Source organism: Amblyomma americanum, chromosome 5 (genome assembly GCF_052857255.1).
Source record: "Amblyomma americanum isolate KBUSLIRL-KWMA chromosome 5, ASM5285725v1, whole genome shotgun sequence".
Taxonomy (NCBI): domain Eukaryota; kingdom Metazoa; phylum Arthropoda; class Arachnida; order Ixodida; family Ixodidae; genus Amblyomma; species Amblyomma americanum.
Window position 1 is genome coordinate 109685686 of NC_135501.1, and position 15376 is coordinate 109701061.

Genomic DNA, 15376 nt, shown 5'->3' on the forward strand with positions numbered 1-15376 from the left:
CCACCTCTCCCCTGCGGAGAAGACTGGGCGGTTGGGAGGTTCGTCGGCGTCCCGGGTCACACACACGTGGCGAAGGCATGGTAGCTAGGAGCTGGCTATGCTCTGCTCGAGGCCCCCTCGAGGATAAAACTACTAACTGTAAATAATTACTAAGTAACAGAGGAGACAACGGAACTCAAAATGCTTAAGAAGACTTAAGTGCGCCACTAAATTTTTTTTGCTTCATAAACAACTGCGATGTCGTCAAAAGGCACGGAGCAATCACGGTCCCAAATCTGGTTATTATTCCATCCTGTTCCTCACCCGAGACACCCTCCGCTTCCACGCCTGCAAGCTACGGAGTAGACAGGGCGGTAGTCCCGGCTCACACCCACGTGACGAAGGCACGGCAGGAGCTCGCTGTGCTGCTGCCCGAGGGCCCCTCCATTGCCGTCAACATCGAGCATTGTATGCGCCTGATGGGAGACCGGAACTGCCGCCTGCAATATCACACAGAATAGCGGTGAGTCTCGGTAATGACAATACATGCAAGAGTATTCCCTGAACTGCCACAGCCGGGGTCCTCTGTTTACACTCTACTGGCAAAATTACTACATGCCCCACTCTCACAGGGCGCTTCAGAACGCGCTCTGTTACTTTGGATATTTTACTGTCTTTCCTCTCCTGCGTGGTGTCACTGCTACTTCTCTCCTAGTTGTAGTTCTAACTCTGAGTGGTCAGCGCAAGAAAGACAGTGCAAAACCTTCTGCCGCGTCCATCACTGCGAAAAATCTACAAACTTGTTGGGCGAGTTGGGTTTCGTGTTCTATGGTTACAACGCGATGGACAGCTCACAAAATTAAGGACACAGCACAACACACGCAGCTGAGTTGTGTCCTTTATTTTGAATCGCGACTGTCGTACTGTAACCATGGGATGGAGAAAGCTACATCTAAGAAGCCAGCCAGTGGTGAAGACAGAGCAGCCACAATCACAAAACGACAGGCTCTACTTAGGCATTTATAATGACTCGTAAGTCAACGCGAGTGATACCACAGACAGTGGATATAGAAGCGCGAAGCATAAGCGACGTGTGGTTCGACGCAGCTGTGGCGAATGGTGTTCATACGTGCCTGTATAATAATTTCAACACAGCTGCATCGTACAACCTTGTTGAGACAAGGGACCTCGCAGAGATAGCAGCGCGTGATCACAAACGTTCTTCGTTCGATTTTGTGGGTCACTTTAGTTAGCGTTTCGTGCCGGTTTTGAAGAGGCAGAAAAACCCGAATTACCTCCCTATTTGGGCACCAGAGGGCGGCACCTCTGCTAAGCGTTATTTGTAAATGTAGAGCCCACGCAAACGTTTTCAATTTTTTTCGAATACTCACAAAGGCCACCTGTACAGATCTACAGGATTAGAGTATGACCGTCAACATTTTTTAAGGGTCCCTTGAACAAATTAGCTGTGGTTTAACTACTGCTCAGCCTGGTTACAGAGCGACAGATGTGGTGTATCAGGCAGCTCGTCGCGGCTTGGGGTCTGTAACGTTGAGTGCGTTGCACTCAATTGTCACCCTGGCAGATGGCATTTAAATTAATGGTTAGTCACGAGAGGCTGGTCACCCAATGAACGCTGCGGTCTATTGTATATCGCCTTCTACCGGCGAATCGAAAGGTCGAAGGTCAAGGTCAAAGTTTAAAGGTCAAGTTGTCCGACACCATGGTGGACCACACTTGACCTCTGGCTCACTTCAAGGTCTACCGGCAGTGCACGGCGAAATCGGTTTTACTTACATAGTGAAGCTCTCGCTTCAAAATGGTTATTCGTGCCACCAGCTACACATATGCACGGCATACTCCTGCTTCTAAAAACTGCAGATTGTTATGTCCATTTAGTAGCAGTGGTCTCTTCAGGCATCAAGAGCAAAAAGAAAAATGTCAATCTTCGAGGAAGAGGTCAACCTTAGGTTGGCACACCAAATTTTGAGTTGCGGGTTTTGCTGCAAGAGCTGTTATAAGGAGCCCGTACCAGCGGATGTTGAATGTGTAGGCATACACAGTCGTTAGGCATCCTAAAGGGACAGCCAGCAAGAATGCTACAGCTTTCGCCGTGTTCTGCACTTAACGATGCTGGGTTTAGCACTTGAAAATTTTAATGCATGGATGCGTGTAACGGCTATGTTTTCACCTCTTCTTGTCCGCAAATGTTTGTCCGTTGGTACGCATAAAAGGTGAGGATTTTTCACTAAAGGCAATTAATTTCGCTGAACACTCGGAGGAAATTGATGAAGTTGGTGAATTACTGGTAATTCCTCCAGAAATGAACGAACAAAAACAATAACTATATTTAACTAACAAAACTGATTACTTAGTGATTAATAACACTAGGCAAGGGTTAATAAAGGATAAATGACATATTCCTTGACTGTTTAATTTAATTAACTACTAACTATAAATAATTACTAAGTAACAGAGGAGACAACAGAACTTGAAATGCTTAAAAATACTTAAGTGCACCTCTAAATTTTTTTTGCTTCATAAACAACTGCGATGTCGTCGAAAGGCACGGGGCAATCGCAGGCCCAAATCTGGTTATCATTCCATCCTCTTCCTCACCCGAGACACCCTCCGCTTCCACGCCCGCACACTGCGGAGTAGACGTGGCGGTCGTCCCGGCTCACACCCACGTGACGAAGGCACGGCAGTTGCTCGCTGTGCTGCTGCCCGAGGCCCCCTCCATTTTCGTCGGCGGCGAGCAATGCTTGAGCCTGACGTGAGACCGAAGCTGTCGTCTGCAATATGACACAGAATAGCGGTCAGCCGTGGTAATGACGACACATGCAAGAGGATTCCCTAAACTGCCATAGCCGGGGTCCTACGTTTACTTTACTGGCAAAATTACTACAGGCCCCACTGTTAAAGGGCGCTTCTGTCGTTTTGACTCTTATTTTGAATACATAATTGACTTCCCTCTCCCACCAATTGTCATTGCTACTCCTGTCCAGGTGCGATGCACCAATTTCACGCGGTGGGCTCCAACTCCGAATGGTGTGCACAAGGATGATTCGAAAGTCTCTGCCGCGTCGCTGCGAGAAAGCTGCAAAACTTGTTGGGCGAGCTGTACTCTGTATTCCATGGTTACAGTGCAATGAACAGGACACAGAATAAGTGATGCAATAGGCAAGGCTGTGTTGATTCGTTTCTTCAGTGTCTCCTCTGTCGCACTGTAACCGTGAATTAGAGAAAGCTATTGTGAAAGAAGGCAGCAAATGGGGAAGACAGAACAGCCAAACTCATGAAGCGACACGCTGTACTTCAGCTGCTAATGAATGCACGAGTCGACGTCAGTGGTATCACTTCCTGTGAATAATGAATCAGAAACATAAGCGGCATGCAGTTCGAGCCAGCTGTTCCAAATGGTGTTCATGTGTGCCTGATTAATAATGTCAACATATATGTGTTTCGTACAGAGTAGTTGAGACAAGGGACAATGCATAGATAGCAGGGAGTGATCACATACCTTCTTCGTTCGATTCTGTAGGTCACTTTAGTTATCATTGCACAGTATTGAAGAGGCAGAAAAGATCTAATTACCTTCTCATTTGGGCACCAGACGGTGGTACACTTGCTATGCACTACATTTCCTCTCTCTTTTTTAGCCTTTATCATTTTCATTTACTGGCTACCACCAAGAGCATCTAAACTCGAAAGAAAATGGATAACTGCTGGCTGCCAGTCTCACCTTAGCGGACATGCAAATGTGGAGACAAAAAAGTGAAGATATGTTGCCCCCATACCCATTGCATTTCCTGGTGCGACCTGTTGCTAGCGCAAATGAAGTCATCAGCTACAACATAACCTGACAGGCAGCAAAGCAGAACGCACTATAGTGAACATGTTTGGGACAATACCTATCGTGGGTTAGAAAATTTTTAAAATCAAAACTAAAAATTGGCTTTAATATTCGGTGTAATGAGGGATACAGATCAGCTGAAAAAAATTACATTTACCGCCAGTTACCGCAAGTCAATTTCCCCAAGTGCTACTGAGAATCTTCGGCGCATGGCATAGCGGCGTTGTCTGCATCATCGGCACTTATGTCAGCTACGGCGGACCGGTGTGACGCGAGATTGTTTGCTGCACATGTGCAGACGGGCTGAGACGACGGTCAACTGGCGAGGGGGGCTCTCACGTCCGGCTCCCCAAAAAAATGGCTGCGGCTTAGTTCGGCTGAGCCCGGTTACAGATTAGCCCCTGACGTTACCGAAGACGACTTGACTGGCTCAACGATGGTTGAAGGATGCCAAAAGGCGGCAACGAAGAGCTTTGGAGGCAGCCGCTGCTACTACCTCCACCGCGTACGACTTCGGCAACGGACGAAGAGGTTGAGTATAAACTCGCTTAGCAATGCAGCATAATCACACATAACAATGCTTTCGATTAAGCTTTTCCATCCATAATCGCGGCCTAATCTGTAACCGGGCTTAGCCGCGCTAAGCAGCCATTTCTTTTTGGGAGTCGGACGTGAATGTACCCCTCGCCAGTTGACCGTCGTCTCAGTGCGTTTGCACATGCGGAGCAGACAATCTCGCGTCGCACAGGTGCGACATAGCTGAAAGATGTGCCGATGATGCGAACGCCGCCGCTACACCATGCACCAAAGATTCACAGTAGCTCTTGCGAAAACTGACTTGCGGTAACTTGCCGTAACTAATTGTTTTTCAGCTGATCTCTATCCCTCGTCACACTGAATATTAAAGCGAGTTTTTAGCTTTCATTAAAAAATCTTAATGCTCCCCAATAGGTATTGTCCGCAACATGCTCAATATAGGGCGTATCTCTAACCCTCTTCTCAAACCGAAATAGTTGAAAATGAACAATTCATTATTTGTCGATCATTCTGCTAGTTAGCAGGTCTTGGATGTATTCTGATGCCCTACACCGCTGAAAATGCTACGACGAAAAAAGCACTCTTCTAACTCAACATAGACTGCTTTTAAAAATTGTGCTGACAGTATTAAGTGAAACGTCCCGTATATGGTGGGGCGGGTTACAGGAATAACATCTCACGACTTCTTCCCTACTGGCAAAGCCGCACCCAGTGGCAGGAGTTTGTTTTTCCAACGACGCCGAATTCTCATAATGATGGGTGTGTCCCCGCATCTATCAGTAGCCCAGAGCGGAGACTCCGCACAGAGAGAGACATTGCACGCTTCGTGGGAAGTGTATCGAAGACAGATACCCACCTTCCTTGGCTGCCGGAGTTTCAACTTGGGAAGATTTTCCTCCCCACTCCCCCGAGCGACTCCGGCCAGCTTCCACATCCAAAGCACCGACAGCTACCCTGCGAAGGCGAAGTCAGCCTCAGGATAATCAAGAAAATGGAACAACAAACAATACCGGTTCTCCCAACGTCATTAATTCGCTACTGAAAGGAATCATGAACTGATATTTGCTGCTGTTAAGAAAAGCGCACGAATGCTGGATATTACACGGCTGTGCTAAAGTGGGCGAGTAGGAGCATTTACATTTTTCAACAGCGCCGATGTCCTGTGTCTGCCTTCATCTGTGTCATTTTTTCGCGCTACGTTTTCGAAAAATTCGACACACGCAGACGCGCCAGAAAAAAAATTAAAATAAAAAAGAAAGGCTGGAATTCAACCCCGCGGTGCCCCATCCAGCCCACGTTTATGGGTACGCTCAATGCAAAGGCTCTCCAAAATTGCCCATTCAGGGCATTGGGTTATACGTACTGCTTATAACGTGCAGTGAGCTGTCGCGCTAATAGGTTGGGGTCTGCAATTTTAAAAAAAAAAGATATTTGTAAATGACGAGTCCTCGCATAGCTTTTCAGTTTGATTAGAATACTCGTAAGCACCACCTGCACAGATGTACTGCATTAGAGTATGACCATCGAAATCAATTAAGGGTCCCTACTGTATGCATGCCACACTCCTGCCTCTAAAGAACGGCAGATCATTATGTCTATTTGGGACCAGTGGTCATTTCAGGCTTGCAAGATCGGCAGCCAATCTCAGCTCAACGTATCATTTCGTAGTAATACCCAATGTTTAGCATCCGGACGGTTTACGTAGTCTATATAAAGAAGGCAGTAGTGTCTGTGTGTGTGTGTGTGTGTGTGTGCGGGGGGGGGGGACGAGGTGTCTCAAGATCAATTTCAACCACCTGGTGTTCTTCAACTTGCACTCAGATCCTAAAGCATGTGCCCACTTTCGCATTTCACCTCCCGCAACTTCGATCCTGCAACCTCAAGCTCAATGCGCGATTTCATATTCCTCTTACTGATGACCTTTAGCGGTGGATAAGTTGGTTAGCGAGAGTGAAGTCACGGTTTTGTTCGCGGAATTTCAATTAAACCAAAAATGAAAACGGCTGTGCATGCAGATTCTGGAGCATCTTTAGAAGTACGATGTGCTTCATTGCCCGAAGAGAACACAGGCCACATAACTCGCTCCATGAAGCGAAAAGAAAAATGTCAAAATCTTTAAGAAGGAGTTCAGCCTTAGGTAGACACACTAAATTTTTAGCGGGTTTTGCTGCAAGAGTTGTTAAAGAGGGCGTCCCGGCGGATGTTGGATGTGTATGCACACACTGCCGACATCCGATCACGTGACAATCAAGTGACTGTGCATTGCAGTAGTCCAGGTATTGGCACAAAATAACCAGGTCTAAGACATTACTGTTTTACTGTAGGTGTTCTAAAGGGACAGCCACCACGATGGCAACAACTTTCGCCGAGTTCTGCGCGTTACGGTGCACCGCTTAGCACTTCAAATTTTAATGTATGAATGCGTGTAACGATTACGTTTTCACCTATTCTTGTCCACAAATGTATTGCTGTCGGTCTGTACGAAAGGTGCTAATTTTTCTCTACAGGCAATTAATTTCATAAATACTCGGCGTATTTGACAAAATTGGTGAATTACTGGTCATTCCTCGAGAAATAAACGCACAAACATAATAGCAAGCAATTAAACAATAGAACAAATTAATCAGTGATTAATAACACCAAGTAAGAGTTAATAAAGAGAAAATGGCAAATTCCTTGACTGCTTCATTTAATGAACTACCTTCGATGATTAATTACATTACAAAGTGAAAGAGGAGACGGCAGAACTCGAAATGCTTTCGCATTTCCGCACGTAAGAAGACTGAAGTGCGCCTTTATTTTTCTTTTTTTGCTTCACAAACAACTGCGATTTCAACGAAAGGCATGGGCCAATAACGGCTACCCTCTTCCTCACCCGAGACATCCATTTCTCTTCCGAACGCAACCTGCGGAAAAGAAGATGCGGTCGTCCCGGCTCACACCCACGTGACGAAGGCACGGCAGCTAGGAGCTCGCTGTGCTGCTGCCCGAGCTCCCTCCATTGCCCTGGGCGGCGAGCAATGCATGACGGGAGACCGAGGGAGCCGCCTGCAATATGACACAGAATAGCGGTCAGCCACGATAATGACAACACATGCAGAAGATTCCCTGAACTGTCACAGCCGGTGTGCTCTGTTTACACTCTACTGGCAAAATTACTGCAGGCCCCACTGTTACAGGGCACTTCAAAACACGCCCTGTTATGTTGAACGTGGTGTCACTGCTAATTCTCTTAGTGTTATTTCCAACTCCGAGTGGTTCTGCAAGAAAGACCGTTCGAAACTTTCTGACGCATCAATCGCTGCGATAAACCTAAGCGATGGAGGTATCTTTAGGACAGCACGGGCGGAACTGGCCAGCAGCTTGTTTTGAAAAGTCTCTCTGAGACCAGGTGGTCAAGACATGCTGAATCATGTAAGGCCATTCTGAGAAATTTCAATGCAGTCTTGTGTTGCCTCGAAGCTATATCAAAGAACGAGGAAAAAAACGGTGACACTAGGAACGAAGTGCACTCTCTCTTCAAGAAAATGAGAAAACTTGAGACAGCATTCATGGCGATTTTCTGGAGTGAAACCATGGAGCGCTTTGACAAAACGAGCGTAGCACTTCGGAAACCAGGCCTAGAGATTTCAACTGCTGTAGACCAGCTGAGCTCTCTAGAAGGCTTTGTAAATTCTTTGCGACCTCTCTTTGATACCTTCAAAGAGAGAGCACGCACGCTAAGTACCAATCAATGCTATCGGGATGTTGTCGGTATCAAGCACCCGGACGGAAAAAGCGATAGTGTGCTACAAGGTAGAAAAAAGTTTGTTGTAGAGACCTACAACGTTTTAATTGACAGTATAGGCTCTACTTTGCGAGCGCGAAAGGCTGCCTACACTGAACTCTGCGAAAGGTTCGGATTCTTAAAATTGCTGACAGAAGTTGGGAGCGAGGCCTCTCTGGCACAGCAGGCTGATATGTTGGTGAAAACCTATAAAAATGATTTGCAGCGAGCATTTTCCGCTGAAATCGTTCAGTCTGCGAACTTTCTGCACAACCCCAGATAACCAAATATGCCCTTTGAACATCCTAAGAATGCGTAGTGCTGGATATTGTGTACTTCTTATAGACATTCCAATTAGTGCACAGAACACTGAAGATGTTCCACTGATCATCACAAATGCATCGGTACCTCTAGCACAGTATGTGCATTAGATCACATGGTGGGATATTTGTCGCATCCAGGGAATATCTATGTGTATCATCATCACAAAGCGTACTTCTAATGGATATCCTAATTTGTCCATGAAACACACTGAATATATTCAACAGATCACCAAAGGTGCCTCTGTACCTCTAGTAATGAATGTGCACTAAACCTCGTAGTTGGATATTTGCCGCATCCACTGGGTGGCCACAAATGCTACATAGATGTCTTATGTACCTCATACGTATGAAAACTGGCATACTGTCATTTGATACAAATGGTTACTCTGCCATGAATTTCACCTCAATAAAAATGAACTGCACACACAATAGCATCACACGAATTTATGTTGCTGACTTAAGCTGCCTGCTAGCCTTGAGTGTGCTTTACTGAAAATAAGAGCAACACACTACGGTTATAGACACTATACACTTGGTCCCACTATGGTGTCTATAACAGTTTGCAGGAGGCCGAGTTCTGGGAACAAAACTTATTGTAGTTAAGAGAGGAATAAGCTTCCATACAGATCAGGTGGGTGGATTACGCTACTGTGCCGGAATAAATGTTTTTCCGCACACCCATGTCCCACAAACTTTTGCTCCTGATAGTACAACTGTTCAGCATTGCAGAGCAGCAATCGAAAGCTGCTGAAGCACAATACAGTCCTCTTGCTGATGCTTACACTCAACAGAGTGTGCACTAAATTAAGGAAGGAAAAATGAATGGCTTTGATAATATAACTCCACCAGTTTAAGCAACAATGACAAGTTACTTAGCATGAATGCTTTTAATTTAGAATATCTGCATCAGAAAAGCCATAACAAACAAAACTAACACAGGGTGGTAAAAATGTCAAAAGCCATAAATAAAACTAGCATAGGGTGGTAAAATGTCATATTAAAGAAAACAAGCATATGCAGTTATTCACTCAGATGTTGACAAGCTTCAGATGTTGACAGGCACCCTTTTTACACGAGAGACTTGTCATATAGCTCTTTTGTCACTTACATAGCTAAGCAACTTAGGATGCGTCTTGTTTAAGATGCTCATGAATACAGATGAGAAAGACTAGAGCTTTCTTAAACAAAAGGTTAGCACAGTAGATGAAAAGTTTGTGTCTGTGCACTCAAACTCTCAAAGCCTGGTTGTGAGAATATAGGGTCGGTGGGAAGCATGGTGATTTCATCGCAGGCTGAGGCTGTAATGTTCCGACAGTGACAGATGGCCACTACTTGGCTGCACAAAAATTTATTGCTCTCAAAGCTTGATGCAAAAGGTAACCTGACAACCAGTATTTATATAAAATGTATATCTACTCAAAACATTATGGTGACATTAGTTCTCAAGCTTCTAAGTCATCCCTTCCAGGGAAAAGAAACCAATACGGCAAGACAGCTCACTAACTAAAGTAGGTAACAGACATTGATTATTCCTGGACTGAAAACCATTCTCCAATTCCAGAAGCAATATCATGGACACCACGTGTTAGCACAATCAGCAAGCCACAACTTTCCACATAATGGGGTCAGACTGCAATTAGTTACCAGCAGCTGAGAAAGATAACTTAAACAAATCTGAAATTGAAACAATTTTCACTTGTGTACATTACACTTACATATCTACATTGCTTTAACGAAACATTATAAAATGAGGAGGGTAGATTATGCTCTTCTAGAAAATATTTTAAAAAAAGCAGCACAGAAAGCAATAGCAACACAGTAGAATGTCAAATCATTCAGTTAATTGAACATTTACAAGGCTTAGCAGGCAGAAACAAATATACAGTCACACATGTTGCAGTTTTCCAGGAAAATGAAAGTTTGGTTGCATAGAAGCTAAACAATCTCGTTAAAAATTTATTAAATGACCAGAATAAAAGTCAAACTCATGTATAAAGCAATGTATCACATTCTGACTGTTTCCAGTAGGCCATCTTTATCAAAATGTTTTCAGTCAACCAGTGGGCATAAAAATTTAGGAAGCAAACAAGCTATTTTACGTTTTTGAGGAGCCTCGATGTCTCGCAGGTGCATGACGCAGCCAATCCTTAATGGCTGCTTCCACTTTATGGTCATTGCAGCTATGGGCAGCCTCTAGAGCAGCTAGCAAAAGAAACATGAATATAAGTTTCTCGGTTTTGCATTACTGTGTTTAGAGTTCTAGTTGCTGCAAAGATCACTGCCTGTAGAGCAGCGTAACAATCAACAAGCTAATTCTTAAATGCAAACTTAAACCGTGGGGGCAAACAGTGACCTTAGGCTCCGCTAATTTTAACACTTGCATGAACAGCCAAGGTGAAGTACTTTCAGCAGCTTTACTTTTAGTTGGTTGCATATATCATCATCATCAGCCTGTACTAAGTTCATTGCAGGACAAAGGCTTCTCCCATATTTTGCCAATTAACCCGCTCCTGTGCAAGCCGCGGCCACATTATCCCCGCAAACTTCCTAATCTCGTCTGCCCCCCTAACTGCTTTATGCGCTGCCCAACAAAGAGACAGTTCAAAAAACAGCACATATTTTGGTTGTGAAAAAGTGTCCTGGAAGATTAGTTGGAAGCCTTGGAAGGCAGAGCAGCAACTGCAGGGCGTAGAACGGGGGTTATGTGTCCATGCAAGACAGAGCCAGAGAATGGAGCGAAGGTCCAGTGGTGGATCACTGGAGCTGTCGCATTTAAAAGGAACATAGGAAGAAAGGAGGTCTGAGAGCCATTGTGATGTGTATTGGGCATGAGGAAAAGTTTAGCATATGTGTTTTCTACCACGATAACCGCAATCGACATAACGGGTGATGTGTTCAGTAAATGCACATTTCATGTCCCTCCCTTTACAAGGTAAGTGGGAAAGTAGGTCGTGGCAGAAAAAGGTAAGGTACACCAATTGCAATGGAGAAATTTTATGATGCCACCTTCCTCTGCATTTGTTTCCAAAATTTTGTAAGAATGCCAAGAAAGCTCTCATGCCGAACTCTTGATGACCTAAAGTTTGAGCTCAAATGCATGCAGAAATGTTGACTCATGCTTACCAACAACGCAACTGCAAATCTGAAGATCACTGAAAGCCAGTTTTCCTCTTTTGCCGTGAAATGAGAACAACGCGGCCAGCTTGTCAACCATGACAGTCCTAAGAATACTCCTGGTGCAGGATTCAGGCGTTGTCCCTCCAACATCATGGAACTAACGAATTTGCATTAAAATATTTTATTGAGATGAAGCCCGACATTAAAAATTTATCAAATTAAAACAATATTCATTGCATTAGCATAACACAAAAAAACTAGGAGCATACACAAGGCTGATTCCATTTCTTGAATGAAGGTGCTGAACATCTTAAAAATTTAAAGCTAACCATATAATTCATGTGGACATAAAGTTCCTGATTTCTACCTTAACCAGTTTGCCAGAGATCATTAGACCTACCCGAACTAAACTTTTAAGCTCGAGAACAAAAGGGTGAAGGATTTTATTGGCAGAATTTGGCTTTGCAGGGCCCAGAAAAGCACCAACAATCACTGGCTCTGGTAATTTATGGGTGGCACTAAGTTGAATCTGACATTGAATTGGCCGGAGCTGCAGACGGGAGCTCTTTGACAAAGGCAGGCCATCTATGCTGAAAGAAAGGCCAATGACCTGTGGCGGGTGCTTTGCGGGACGCAGAACATTTGTGACGTTCCTTGTGTGTGCTACGAGGTTCCGCGTTCGACGGCGCGGTGTAGACGGAGACCCAGATGACAGCGGCATCATCAATTACCCAGCCATGCTCTCTGAGAGTGACGACCAGAACGAAGGGGTTTAAGCCCAACCGGACCCAACCGGACCCGCCGCCGCCGCCGCGGGGAAACGGGCTTTATCCTCCTCAATTACCGTGGCGGTTCCAGGGGAGGCCTCCCGAGCACATCCCAGGAGAAGGGACCACTTTCCCGGCCGGTGACCCGCGGGAACTGTCAGCTGGCCAGAGCGCGCCTTACCTTGAGGAGCGAGTGTCAGTTGATGGATGGAGAGCGGAGGCCGGCGACCCGCGGGAACTGTCAGCGGGCCAGAGCGCGCCTTACCACAGCCGACGCTATGCGCTACCTCAAAGACAACCTTCTTTCCCTCGGACTCAACACGTGAGGGGGGCGAGACCATAAGTGCGGTGGTATGTTTGTGCGCCCAAGTGAAAGCCCTAGCCCCCCTCCTTCCCCTCCGGCGTGGGCGTCCTCACCCTAGGGAGTGTGGAGAAGAGGATATAAAAATCGACAAGCAGTACGGAAGAAGGACGCTCAGGACGACATCGTTCGCCAAGAGGGCCTTCAGCGCCGAAGCCCGACGGCGTGCAGCTTCTGCCAGCAACCGCTCGAAGCCCAACTCCGGAGCCACTCCATCTCCCCCATGAAGTCGTCGGCACGTAAGCTCGGACGCCCCAGCCTCTGAATCTTAATCATGTATAATTATTGAATATATCTGTTTGTTTAAACTGAGCCATACGGTGTCTCTTTGCCTCTCCGTCCCGTGTGAACCTGCGGATTATGGGGGTCATCACACTGGTGTCAGAAGTGGGGTCTCAAAAGCAAATGTCCTCTGAATGCTGCGACATTCATGACTTCAAAATTGTAATCTAAAGGGAATCACGGGACTGATTGTGGGACTTTTACCCCCATTTGAGAGGCTTGAGGCACCGGAGGGCTTGAAAAAAAAATGTCTTTATCTGAGGGAGCTCCCACTCCACAGCCGTCGCTCGGAGCAAGCATGCTGGCATTAGGAAGCGTCATTCTGACGTTTACGGGAGATAAGACAGGGGTTCCAATCTGCGATTTCTTTTCCATGCTAGAAGAGATTGGGAAAATGGAGGAATGGTCAGATGCTCAAATGCTGAGAATGGCGAGGTGTAAGATGGCAGGAGCTGCTCATGATTTTGCATGGCGAGACGAAAAAGTAAAATCCACAAAATCATTTGCGGAATTTAAGAAGCTCGCGTTTGAGCATTTCGACACTGAACCACGTCACGTGCGGGTACAGAGGTTCCGTGACGCCGGACAGATGGTAGGGGAGGACGTGCGAACGTTTGCGTCGCGGCTTCAGCGCTTAGCGCGCGATACGTTAAGCAGGGAGGAGGAAGGAGACCAGCTAAAGAAGAAATACGCGGAGGATATACTTAAAGAGGAAATGACCGCTTTGTTCGTGGCTGGTCTGCAAGACCCCGTGCGCCGGTTCGTGCTCTCGCGCAAGCCGAGCAATTTCGTCCAAGCCGTGGAGGCCGCATTGGATGAGGAACGAAATGAGGCGTTAACAACAGCCGCAGCCAGAGTACGCGTCATAGAGAGAGCGGTGCTCAACCCTGAGGTTGCTCTCTTGACAGAGCGATTAGATCGCTTAGAACAGCTGCTATCTCAGCAGGTAGAACGCCAGGTTGAAGCGCGCGCTCAACAGCGCTCATTCGCTGGAAACCGGAGACCGCCACAAAGCTACAGGCGCGGTATGCGAGATTTTGAAGAAATCGTATGCTTCGCTTGCCAGGGTCGCGGACACATCGCCAGGTTCTGCCAAAACGTGCGCCGTGGGGAGCCACAAAGAGAAGCAGGCGAGACACGCCCTAAGCAAGCCTACAGCGGGGCTCCAGATACCGAGACAAAAAACTAGTTAGTCCTCCCCAGTTTGAGGAGCGTGGGGAGGGAGCAGTGGATGATGAGGTGGTGGTAGTTTGTGTGGCCGACGAGGCATGCCCTGTTGTGCGTTGCAAGTTAAATGGTTGTTGCATGGAATTGTTGATAGATACGGGGCCAAAGGTGACATTGCTTAAGGAGAGCAGTTTTAACACGCTCCGAATGAAGGGGGACCGCGAGGTGTTTGAAGCGTCTGGTGGTATGGCAACCAAATTTGTAGGCATAACGGGGGATCCTCTTGGCATAAGTGGACTCTACCGGTTACACTTCTCTCTCGGCGGAATTGCATTGGAGCACCCCTGCTACGTATGCCCGGACACGGTGTCTCTGCCAAACGGAGTGTCAGGTATATTAGGGCACGATTTTTTGAGAAAAGGGAAGGTAGTAGTCTCATTCTCTGAGGAAGAGGTTAATGCGGGCGGCTCAAAAGTTCCGTTTTTGAACAGGAGAGGGGCTGAGATTCGCATTACCGATATTGACACCCGTCAAACAGTGGGATCATTGGAGAAGGTATATTCGCGGGTTGCCGTCAGGCTGGTCGAGGAGGCGGTCGTCCTTCCTTGGTCGGAGCACATTTTGTACGCGTTTGTGCCTTCAGATGTAGAGAGCGGCGCCGTGGGAGTGCTTGAGCCGGTCGACTCTCTCAGCAATGGCCTGAAGGCAGCCGCGTGCATCGTGACAGTTAATGACGCCCAAAGAGTGCCCCTACGGGTGGTTAACTGTAGCCAGCAGCCACTGAGCCTTCCCAAGAACAAAACATTGGCTTTCTTCACCTCTGCGATAGAGAAACGTGAGCCCACCGATACGGTACTCGCAACTGTAGAGCATGCTAGTCCTTCGGCTGCTCCAAAGGTGTCGTTCGATCTTTCTCACGTAAAATCCAGGGAGAGGGAGGCTCTGGCTGGTTTGCTGAACGACTACTCGGAGGTATTCGCCGCGTCCAACCTGGATTTGGGCTGCTGTGGCGTTATAAAGCACAGGATAGAAACCGGCACTTCATCGCCCGTTTTCCAGCGTGCGTACAGGATTCCTTACTCCCGACGTGAGGAGATGGAGCGGCGGGTGCAGGACCTGATTGATCGCGGCATTGTCGAACACTCAAAGTCACCCTGGGGAGCACCAGCACTATTGGCGGAAAAGCCAGATGGCTCGTATCGATTGGTAGTGGACTACCGC

The 15376-nt window shown here is 46.8% G+C and overlaps 1 long non-coding RNA gene across 1 annotated transcript in view; it reads right to left on the reverse strand.

Moving 5' to 3' along the window:
* Positions 1–233: 233 nt before the first annotated feature.
* Positions 234–15376, reverse strand: part of LOC144134907 (uncharacterized) — a 29994-nt gene continuing 14851 nt past the window's right edge. Inside the window, exons 4-5 of the long non-coding RNA XR_013315294.1 lie at positions 5229–5326; positions 234–479 (exon numbers count right to left, since the gene is read on the reverse strand). This is a non-coding gene — a long non-coding RNA (uncharacterized LOC144134907). The remainder of the gene's footprint in view (positions 480–5228; positions 5327–15376) is intronic.